Source organism: Pleurodeles waltl, unplaced genomic scaffold, assembly GCF_031143425.1.
Source record: "Pleurodeles waltl isolate 20211129_DDA unplaced genomic scaffold, aPleWal1.hap1.20221129 scaffold_39, whole genome shotgun sequence".
Taxonomy (NCBI): Eukaryota; Metazoa; Chordata; class Amphibia; order Caudata; family Salamandridae; genus Pleurodeles; species Pleurodeles waltl.
Genome location: NW_027150097.1, coordinates 4,974,646 through 4,985,513, shown reverse-complemented (window position 1 = coordinate 4,985,513; position 10,868 = coordinate 4,974,646). Strand labels below are relative to the sequence as shown.

At 44.7% G+C, this 10,868-nt stretch overlaps 1 non-coding gene across 1 annotated transcript; it reads left to right on the top strand.

Annotated features, from left to right (window-relative positions):
* The first annotated feature begins 6,915 nt into the window (after window positions 1–6,915).
* On the top strand, window positions 6,916–6,987 carry TRNAE-UUC (transfer RNA glutamic acid (anticodon UUC)). Its single transcript has one exon. It is a non-coding gene; the product is annotated as a tRNA-Glu (tRNA).
* The last annotated feature ends 3,881 nt before the right edge of the window (window positions 6,988–10,868 follow it).

Sequence of the window (10,868 nt, the reverse complement as noted above, 5' to 3'; positions counted from 1 at the left end):
TTAACACACACACATATTTTCAGTCTAACTTGTTTACATTTTACATCAATAAATATGGTAATATTTGTACTTGAAATGTTTAATTTGCCTACCTTTGGCGCATATTCCTAGTACCTTATATTTTAACTTTTCTCCATTCGGGTGTATACAATTGGTATAATGTCAGAAAGGGAGAAGACGACCGAGAATGCCTAAGAATGTGCGCTTACATGCTTTTAAGAACATATGTCTGGTGTTGTGACAAAACAGCAGTGACCACTTCAGCTCAGCACTTGCTTCTTCCTCTGCTGTCCCAAAATATTGTGGAATTACTAGTCTCTGTGCCTCTGACAAGGCTGCTGACATCCAATTGATGATTCGTAGGCTTGTGGGCTGTGAGTGCTTTGGCTGTGCTGCCCCCTGGCGGTCACTCTGTGAAGATGCAGGTACCTGGGAACAACCCAGACTACTTCTGAGCTGCTTCTTCTCTGTCTGAACCAATCCAGTGTCAGGACTGGAGTCGGTGCTGTTAGTAGATAGAGAAGGAGTATAACTCGAGCCCCAGGAGGGCAGCCTGGAGCCTGTGACTGGTGCAGGGGAGTGTCGTCAAGGAAGCAGCTGGAAGATAACTGGAGAGGGGTCTGTGGGGCCATCAGTCTGGTGAGGAAACCCAGGAGTCAAGGGGTGTCCTGGGGGAGGGGCGTGGCTTTGTCTGGCTCAAGGGGAGGGGTTAGTAATAGTCAATGCAGGGACTGCTGCTGTCCTCCGTGTCCTGGGCTCTGTGTATGTGTAGAAGTTCTAAGGTTGTAAATAATGAGACCTGACAGGTAGTGGCAGAAATGAAGACTTCTGGTCATTCCTTCTCTTTTGTCAGAAGTGAGGTGTCTGTTACCCCAATTGATTGTGTACTACTGAGAAGAACAATATAACTCTCAGTGTACGGAATGCCGTGTGACCTTGGGAGACACCTCACATACACTGAGCTGTATAAAGAGGTCACAGTTCCCATATGGTCTAGCAGTTAGGATTCCTGGTTTTCACCCAGGCAGCCTGGGTTCCACTCCCGGTATGGGAAATCCATTTTTTGTTATTCACTACTCAGACATGTTAATCTTTCTCAGTTTTTTTCTATAAACCTAAATGCACCTAAAGTCTTAATAAATGTCACTTGCTTTGTCTTCTGCTTCCATCTAATGCCGTCAGAGGTTTACACCGACCCCCAAATCTACTGCCCTCTCTCCCCAGCCCTTGACCTGTACATTAATACTATGAAGGGTTATTCCTTGTTTTTCTTTTATTGCACAACAAAAAGTACAGATTATATAATGAGACCGGGGCACAGAGAAGAAGGCAGCAATTGACTGTGGTCCCACCATGGGAAATTGGCATTTTATTACCTGCCCCGTCCATACTGTGGGTTCATCATTTGTTTTATGACATGATTCCCCTGCTGTTTTGTTTCTAGTGTAAGACTTGAGCACTTTATGTGTTTTATATCATCTGTGATATTGCAGCTGCTGTTTGCAGTGTCCACATTTTGCAACCAGTGTGCTTTGTACCCTCACTGCTGCTCTCTCAGAGAGGGTAGGCTGAACACTACAGGTAGTATCAGACACCAGAGATGCCTCCTGTACCTGGAATAAAACTCTGCTTCTTTGTAAGAAATACAGGGGTGAAGATCTGCTGCATCACAGTGACCCACTGAGTCTTCTACAAAGGTTCCCAGCCGTGCAAAGACTCTTGGTGGTTAGTTAAGGGGCCATGCTAAATGGAGATTTCCAAGCATCAGACGAGACGTTTTCTTTGTTTCTGCATCAGCAAAAGTATATTTCTGTTTTTATGTTATTACTTGGGAAATACACATTTTAGTTGTGCTGTTGGACTTGTCATGTTTGATTTACAGTGTGAACGAATTCAAGCGATAGACAGTAGGTGGCGACTGACACTGCTTCAGGACTCCTAGGGTTGAGGATCGTGGACGTTGGTTCCATCGTGTAATGATTAGCACTCTGGACTCTGAATCCAGCAATCTGAGTTCCAATATCGGTAGGACCTGGAATGTTTGTAATAATACTTTTGTTTTAATTTATTGCAGGTCTTGTGCAGGAAACCATTTGTATCTCTGACATAACCCGTCTCTTCCTGTTTTCATTCCCCTTGTGGTTTCTGCGGCTTGGGGGCATCTATACATTATTCTATAGGCGTTGCTGGGGGCACGTCATGCTACACACAGGTGTTGTCTACGTTCTGTGTCTGTGTGGACACCTCTCTACTCTGGCTACGCAACAGTAAGATGCACAGTGTGGACCTGACTCCACGCGGCCTTCACACCGGATAACTTACAAGGAGAGAGAAACTTACGGAAATGTACGGTGTGAAAGAACGACTTTACCAAAGTGTTAATGTATGAAATTGCCCTTTGCTTTTTTTTTGTGAGTTGCAAATGGTAACTTTGACTAAAGCAAGTACCTAAAAATAAACAGTTTTCAGCTGGACTCATATAACTTGCATTTGCAGTGGAAGATCTGCCTGGAGCAGTATATGAGTGTGAAAAGGTCTCTAGTTTTGTCTTGAAATACCAGAGACTTTGGCGCTCTCCACCTTTCTCCTTCGACATCACATCCTGATGCTGAACAGTATTAGCACATAAATGAATAAAAAACTGGCTGACGTGTACATGCACATGTGTGCATATGTACCACGGTGCTATAGTCTGATGACATATATGTGCCAGTCTGTGGGGTCAAAGGGCAGTCAGAAGTTACTGGGCCACAGTTGTATCAATGAGGACTGTGTACTTCCTGTGCCCTGGGGCATTCGTACTCTGGTCCCTCAAACTAGGGTGGAAGCCCCCCTTTAGCACATGACTCTCAGAATAACAAGTCAGAGCAGACATTAGTGTAACTGGGTACTCACACTTGTGAAAGGCGCAAGTGCAAGTAGTGAACTGCAACCTGACCTCACAGCATACACTTCAGACATACTTTGTAAACAAACACACATATTTTCAGTCTAACTTGTTTACATTTTACATCAATAAATATGGTAATATTTGTACTTGAAATGTTTAATTTGCCGACCTTTGGCGCATATTCCTAGTACCTTATATTTTAACTTTTCTCCATTCGGGTGTATACAATTGGTATAATGTCAGAAAGGGAGAAGACGACCGAGAATGCCTAAGAATGTGCGCTTACATGCTTTTAAGAACATATGTCTGGTGTTGTGACCAAACAGCAGTGACCACTTCAGCTCAGCACTTGCTTCTTCCTCTGCTGTCCCAAAATATTGTGGAATTACTAGTCTCTGCGCCTCTGACAAGGCTGCTGACATCCAATTGATGATTCGTAGGCTTGTGGGCTGTGAGTGCTTTGGCTGTGCTGCCCCCTGGCGGTCACTCTGTGAAGATGCAGGTACCTCGGAACAACCCAGACTACTTCTGAGCTGCTTCTTCTCTGTGTGAACCAATCCAGTTTCAGGACTGGAGTCGGTGCTGTTAGTAGATAGAGAAGGAGTATAACTTGAGCCCCAGGAGGGCAGCCTGGAGCGTGTGACAGGTGCAGGGGAGTGTCGTCAAGGAAACAGCTGGAAGATAACTGGAGAGGGGTCTGTGGGGCCATCAGTCTGGTGAGGAAACCCAGGAGTCAAGGGGTGTCCTGGGGGAGGGGCGTGGCTTTGTCTGGCTCAAGGGGAGGGGTTAGTAATAGTCAATGCAGGGACTGCTGCTGTCCTCCGTGTCCTGGGCTCTGTGTATGTGTAGAAGTTCTAAGGTTGTAAATAATGAGACCTGACAGGTTGTGGCAGAAATGATGACTTCTGGTCATTCCTTCTCTTTTGTCAGAAGTGAGGTGTCTGTTACCCCAATTGATTGTGTACTACTGAGAAGAACAATATAACTCTCAGTGTACGGAATGCAGTGTGACCGTGGGAGACACCTCACATACACTGAGCTGTATGAAGAGGTCACAGTTCCCATATGGTCTAGCGGTTAGGTTTCCTGGTTTTCACCCAGGCGGCCCGGATTGGACTCCCGGTATGGGAAATCCATTTTTTTTTTCATTACTCAGACATTTTAATCTTTCTCAGTTTTTTTCTATAAACCTAAATGCACCTAAAGTCTTAATAAATGTCACTTGCTTTGTCTTCTGCTTCCATCTAATGCCGTCAGAGGTTTACACCGACCCCCAAATCTACTGCCCTCTCTCCCCAGCCCTTGACTATGACTTAATACTATGAAGGGTTATTCCTTGTTTTTCTTTTATTGCACAACAAAAAGTACAGATTATATAATGAGACCGGGGCACAGAGAAGAAGGCAGCAATTGACTGTTGTCCCACCATGGGAAATTTGCATTTTATTACCTGCCCCGTACATACTGTGGGTTCATCATTTGTTTTATGACATGATTCCCCTGCTGTGTTGTTTCTAGTATAAGACTTGAGCACTTTATGTGTTTTATATCATCTGTGATATTGCAGCTGCTGTTTGCAGTGTCCACATTTTGCAACCAGTGTGCTTTGTACCCTCACTGCTGCTCTCTCAGAGAGGGTAGGCTGAACACTACAGGTAGTATCAGACACCAGAGATGCCTCCTGTACCTGGAATAAAACTCTGCTTCTTTGTAAGAAATACAGGGGTGAAGATCTGCTGCATTCACAGTGACCCAATGAGTCTTTTACAAAGGTTCCCAGCCGTGCAAAGACTCTTGGTGGTTAGTTAAGGGGCCATGCTAAATGGAGATTTCGAAGCATCAGACAAGACGTTTTCTTTGTTTCTGCATCAGCAAAAGTATATTTCTGTTTTTATGTTATTACTTGTGAAATACACATTTTAGTTGTGCTGTTGGACTTGTCATGTTTGATTTACAGTGTGAACGAATTCAAGCGATAGACAGTAGGTGGCGACTGACACTGCTTCAGGACTCCTAGGGTTGAGGATCGTGGACGTTGGTTCCATTGTGTAATGATTAGCACTCTGGACTCTGAATCCAGCAATCTGAGTTCCAATATCGGTAGGACCTGGAATGTTTGTAATAATACTTTTGTTTTAATTTATTGCAGGTCTTGAGCAGGAAACCATTTGTATCTCTGACATAACCCGTCTCTTCCTGTTTTCATTCCCCTCGTGGTTTCTGCGGCTTGGGGGCATCTATACATTATTCTATAGGCGTTGCTGGGGGCACGTGATGCTACACACAGGTGTTGTCTACGTCCTGTGTCTGTGTGGACACCCCTCTACTCTGGCTACACAACAGTAAGATGCACAGTGTGGACCTGACTCCACGCGGCCTTCACACCGGATAACTTACAAGGAGAGAGAAACTTACGGAAATGTACCGTGTGAAAGAACGACTTTACCAAAGTGTTAATGTATGAAATTGCCCTTTGCTTTTTTTTGGTGAGTTGCAAATGGTAACCTTTGACTAAAGCAAGTACCCAAAAATAAACAGTTTTCAGCTGGACTCATATAACTTGCATTTGCAGTGGAAGATCTGCCTGGAGCAGTATATGAGTGTGAAAAGGTCTCTAGTTTTGTCTTGAAATACCAGAGACTTCGGCGCTCTCCACCTTTCTCCTTCGACATCACATCCTGATGCTGAACAGTATTAGCACATAAATGAATAAAAAATTGGCTGACGTGTACATGCACATGTGTGCATATGTACCACAGTGCTATAGTCTGATGACATATATGTGCCAGTCTGTGGGGTCAAAGGGCAGTCAGAAGTTACTGGGCCACAGTTGTATCAATGAGGACTGTGCACTTCCTGTGCCCTGGGGCATTCGTACTCTGGTCCCTCAAACTAGGGTGGAAGCCCCCCTTTAGCACATGACTCTCAGAATAACAAGTCAGAGCAGACATTAGTGTAACTGGGTACTCACACTTGTGAAAGGTGCAAGTGCAAGTAGTGAACTGCAACCTGACCTCACAGCATACACTTTAGACATCCTTTGTAAACACACACACATATTTTCAGTCTAACTTGTTTACATTTTACATCAATAAATATGGTAATATTTGTACTTGAAATGTTTAATTTGCCTACCTTTGGCGCATATTCCTAGTACCTTATATTTTAACTTTTCTCCATTCGGGTGTATACAATTGGTATAATGTCAGAAAGGGAGAAGACGACCGAGAATGCCTAAGAATGTGCGCTTACATGCTTTTGAGAACATATGTCTGGTGTTGTGACAAAACAGCAGTGACCACTTCAGCTCAGCACTTGCTTCTTCCTCTGCTGTCCCAAAATACTGTGGAATTACTAGTATCTGCGCCTCTGACAAGGCTGCTGACATCCAATTGATGATTCGTAGGCTTGTGGGCTGTGAGTGCTTTGGCTGTGCTGCCCCCTGGCGGTCACTCTGTGAAGATGCAGGTACCTGGGAACAACCCAGACTACTTCTGAGCTGCTTCTTCTCTGTCTGAACCAATCCAGTGTCAGGACTGGAGTCGGTGCTGTTAGTAGATAGAGAAGGAGTATAACTCGAGCCCCAGGAGGGCAGCCTGGAGCCTGTGACTGGTGCAGGGGAGTGTCGTCAAGGAAGCAGCTGGAAGATAACTGGAGAGGGGTCTGTGGGGCCATCAGTCTGGTGAGGAAACCCAGGAGTCAAGGGGTGTCCTGGGGGAGGGGCGTGGCTTTGTCTGGCTCAAGGGGAGGGGTTAGTAATAGTCAATGCAGGGACTGCTGCTGTCCTCCGTGTCCTGGGCTCTGTGTATGTGTAGAAGTTCTAAGGTTGTAAATAATGAGACCTGACAGGTTGTGGCAGAAATGATTACTTCTGGTCATTCCTTCTCTTTTGTCAGAAGTGAGGTGTCTGTTACCCCAATTGATTGTGTACTACTGAGAAGAACAATATAACTCTCAGTGTACGGAATGCCGTGTGACCTTGGGAGACACCTCACATACACTGAGCTGTATGAAGAGGTCACAGTTCCCATATGGTCTAGCAGTTAGGATTCCTGGTTTTCACCCAGGCAGCCTGGGTTCGACTCCCGGTATGGGAAATCCATTTTTTGTTTTTCACTACTCAGACATTTTAATCTTTCTCAGTTTTTTTCTATAAACCTAAATGCACCTAAAGTCTTAATAAATGTCACTTGCTTTGTCTTCTGCTTCCATCTAATGCCGTCAGAGGTTTACACCGACCCCCAAATCTACTGCCCTCTCTCCCCAGCCCTTGACCTGTACATTAATACTATGAAGGGTTATTCCTTGTTTTTCTTTTATTGCACAACAAAAAGTACAGATTATATAATGAGACCGGGGCACAGAGAAGAAGGCAGCAATTGACTGTGGTCCCACCATGGGAAATTCGCATTTTATTACCTGCCCCGTCCATACTGTGGGTTCATCATTTGTTTTATGACATGATTCCCCTGCTGTGTTGTTTCTAGTATAAGACTTGAGCACTTTATGTGTTTTATATCATCTGTGATATTGCAGCTGCTGTTTGCAGTGTCCACATTTTGCAACCAGTGTGCTTTGTACCCTCACTGCTGCTCTCTCAGAGAGGGTAGGCTGAACACTACAGGTAGTATCAGACACCAGAGATGCCTCCTGTACCTGGAATAAAACTCTGCTTCTTTGTAAGAAATACAGGGGTGAAGATCTGCTGCATTCACAGTGACCCACTTTGTCTTTTACAAAGGTTCCCAGCCGTGCAAAGACTCTTGGTGGTTAGTTAAGGGGCCATGCTAAATGGAGATTTCGAAGCATCAGACGAGACGTTTTCTTTGTTTCTGCATCAGTAAAAGTATATTTCTGTTTTTATGTTATTACTTGTGAAATACACATTTTAGTTGTGCTGTTGGACTTGTCATGTTTGATTTACAGTGTGAACGAATTCAAGCGATAGACAGTAGGTGGTGACTGACACTGTCAGGACTCCTAGGGTTGAGGATCGTGGACGTTGGTTCCATCGTGTAATGATTAGCACTCTGGACTCTGAATCCAGCAATCTGAGTTCCAATATCGGTAGGACCTGGAATGTTTGTAATAATACTTTTGTTTTAATTTATTGCAGGTCTTGAGCAGGAAACAATTTGTATCTCTGACATAACCCGTCTCTTCCTATTTTCATTCCCCTCGTGGTTTCTGCGGCTTGGGGGCATCTATACATTATTCTATAGGCGTTGCTGGGGGCACGTGATGCTACACACAGGTGTTGTCTACGTCCTGTGTCTGTGTGGACACCTCTCTACTCTGGCTACACAACAGTAAGATGCACAGTGTGGACCTGACTCCACGCGGCCTTCACACCGGATAACTTCCAAGGAGAGAGAAACTTACGGAAATGTACGGTGTGAAAGAACGACTTTACCAAAGTGTTAATGTATGAAATTGCCCTTTGCTTTTTTTTTTGTGAGTTGCAAATGGTAACCTTTGACTAAAGCAAGTACCCAAAAAAAAACAGTTTTCAGCTGGACTCATATAACTTGCATTTGCAGTGGAAGATCTGCCTGGAGCAGTATATGAGTGTGAAAAGGTCTCTAGTTTTGTCTTGAAATACCAGAGACGTCGGCGCTCTCCACCTTTCTCCTTCGACATCACATCCTGATGCTGAACAGTATTAGCACATAAATGAATAAAAAACTGGCTGACGTGTACATGCACATGTGTGCATATGTACCACGGTGCTATAGTCTGATGACATGTATGTGCCAGTCTGTGGGGTCAAAGGGCAGTCAGAAGTTACTGGGCCACAGTTGTATCAATGAGGACTGTGTACTTCCTGTGCCCTGGGGCATTCGTACTCTGGTCCCTCAAACTAGGGTGGAAGGCCCCCTTTAGCACATGACTCTCAGAATAACAAGTCAGAGCAGACATTAGTGTAACTGGGTACCCACACTTGTGAAAGGCGCAAGTGCAAGTAGTGAACTGCAACCTGAGCTCACAGCATACACTTTAGACATCCTTTGTAAACACACACACATATTTTCAGTCTAACTTGTTTACATTTTACATCAATAAATATGGTAATATTTGTACTTGAAATGTTTAATTTGCCTACCTTTTGCGCATATTCCTAGTACCTTATATTTTAACTTTTCTCCATTCGGGTGTATACAATTGGTATAAAGTCAGAAAGGGAGAAGACGACCGAGAATGCCTAAGAATGTGCGCCTACATGCTTTTAACAACATATGTCTGGTGTTGTGACAAAACAGCAGTGACCACTTCAGCTCAGCACTTGCTTCTTCCTCTGCTGCCCCAAAATACTGTGGAATTACTAGTCTCTGCGCCTCTGACAAGGCTGCTGACATCCAATTGATGGTTCTTGGCTTGTTGGCTGTGAGTGCTTTGGCTGTGCTGCCCCCTGGCGGTCACTCTGTGAAGATGGAGGTACCTGGGAACAACCCAGACTACTTCTGAGCTGCTTCTTCTCTGTGTGAACCAATCCAGTGTCAGGACTGGAGTCGGTGCTGTTAGTAGATAGAGAAGGAGTATAACTCGAGCCCCAGGAGGGCAGCCTGGAGCCTGAGACAGGTGCAGGGGAGTGTCGTCAAGGAAACAGCTGGAAGATAACTGGAGAGGGGTCTGTGGGGCCATCAGTCTGGTGAGGAAACCCAGGAGTCAAGGGGTGTCCTGGGGGAGGGGCGTGGCTTTGTCTGGCTCAAGGGGAGGGGTTAGTAATAGTCAATGCAGGGACTGCTGCTGTCCTCCGTGTCCTGGGCTCTGTGTATGTGTAGAAGTTCTAAGGTTGTAAATAATGAGACCTGACAGGTTGTGGCAGAAATGATGACTTCTGGTCATTCCTTCTCTTTTGTCAGAAGTGAGGTATCTGTTACCCCAATTGATTGTGTACTACTGAGAAGAACAATATAACTCTCAGTGTACGGAATGCAGTGTGACCGTGGGAGACACCTCACATACACTGAGCTGTATGAAGAGGTCACAGTTCCCATATGGTCTAGCGGTTAGGATTCCTGGTTTTCACCCAGGCGGCCCGGATTGGACTCCCGGTATGGGAAATCCATTTTTTTTTCACTACTCAGACATTTTAATCTTTCTCAGTTTTTTTCTATAAACCTAAATGCACCTAAAGTCTTAATAAATGTCACTTGCTTTGTCTTCTGCTTCCATCTAATGCCGTCAGAGGTTTACACCGACCCCCAAATCTACTGCCCTCTCTCCCCAGCCCTTGACCTGTACATTAATACTATGAAGGGTTATTCCTTGTTTTTCTTTTATTGCACAACAAAAAGTACAGATTATATAATGAGACCGGGGCACAGAGAAGAAGGCAGCAATTGACTGTGGTCCCACCATGGGAAATTCGCATTTTATTACCTGCCCCGTCCATACTGTGGGTTCATCATTTGTTTTATGACATGATTCCCCTGCTGTGTTGTTTCTAGTATAAGACTTGAGCACTTTATGTGTTTTATATCATCTGTGATATTGCAGCTGCTGTTTGCAGTGTCCACATTTTGCAACCAGTGTGCTTTGTACCCTCACTGCTGCTCTCTCAGAGAGGGTAGGCTGAACACTACAGGTAGTATCAGACACCAGAGATGCCTCCTGTACCTGGAATAAAACTCTGCTTCTTTGTAAGAAATACAGGGGTGAAGATCTGCTGCATTCACAGTGACCCACTGAGTCTTTTACAAAGGTTCCCAGCCGTGCAAAGACTCTTGGTGGTTAGTTAAGGGGCCATGCTAAATGGAGATTTCGAAGCATCAGACAAGACGTTTTCTTTGTTTCTGCATCAGCAAAAGTATATTTCTGTTTTTATGTTATTACTTGTGAAATACACATTTTAGTTGTGCTGTTGGACTTGTCATGTTTGATTTACAGTGTGAACGGATTCAAGCGATAGACAGTAGGTGGCGACTGACACTGCTTCAGGACTCCTAGGGTTGAGGATCGTGGACGTTGGTTCCAT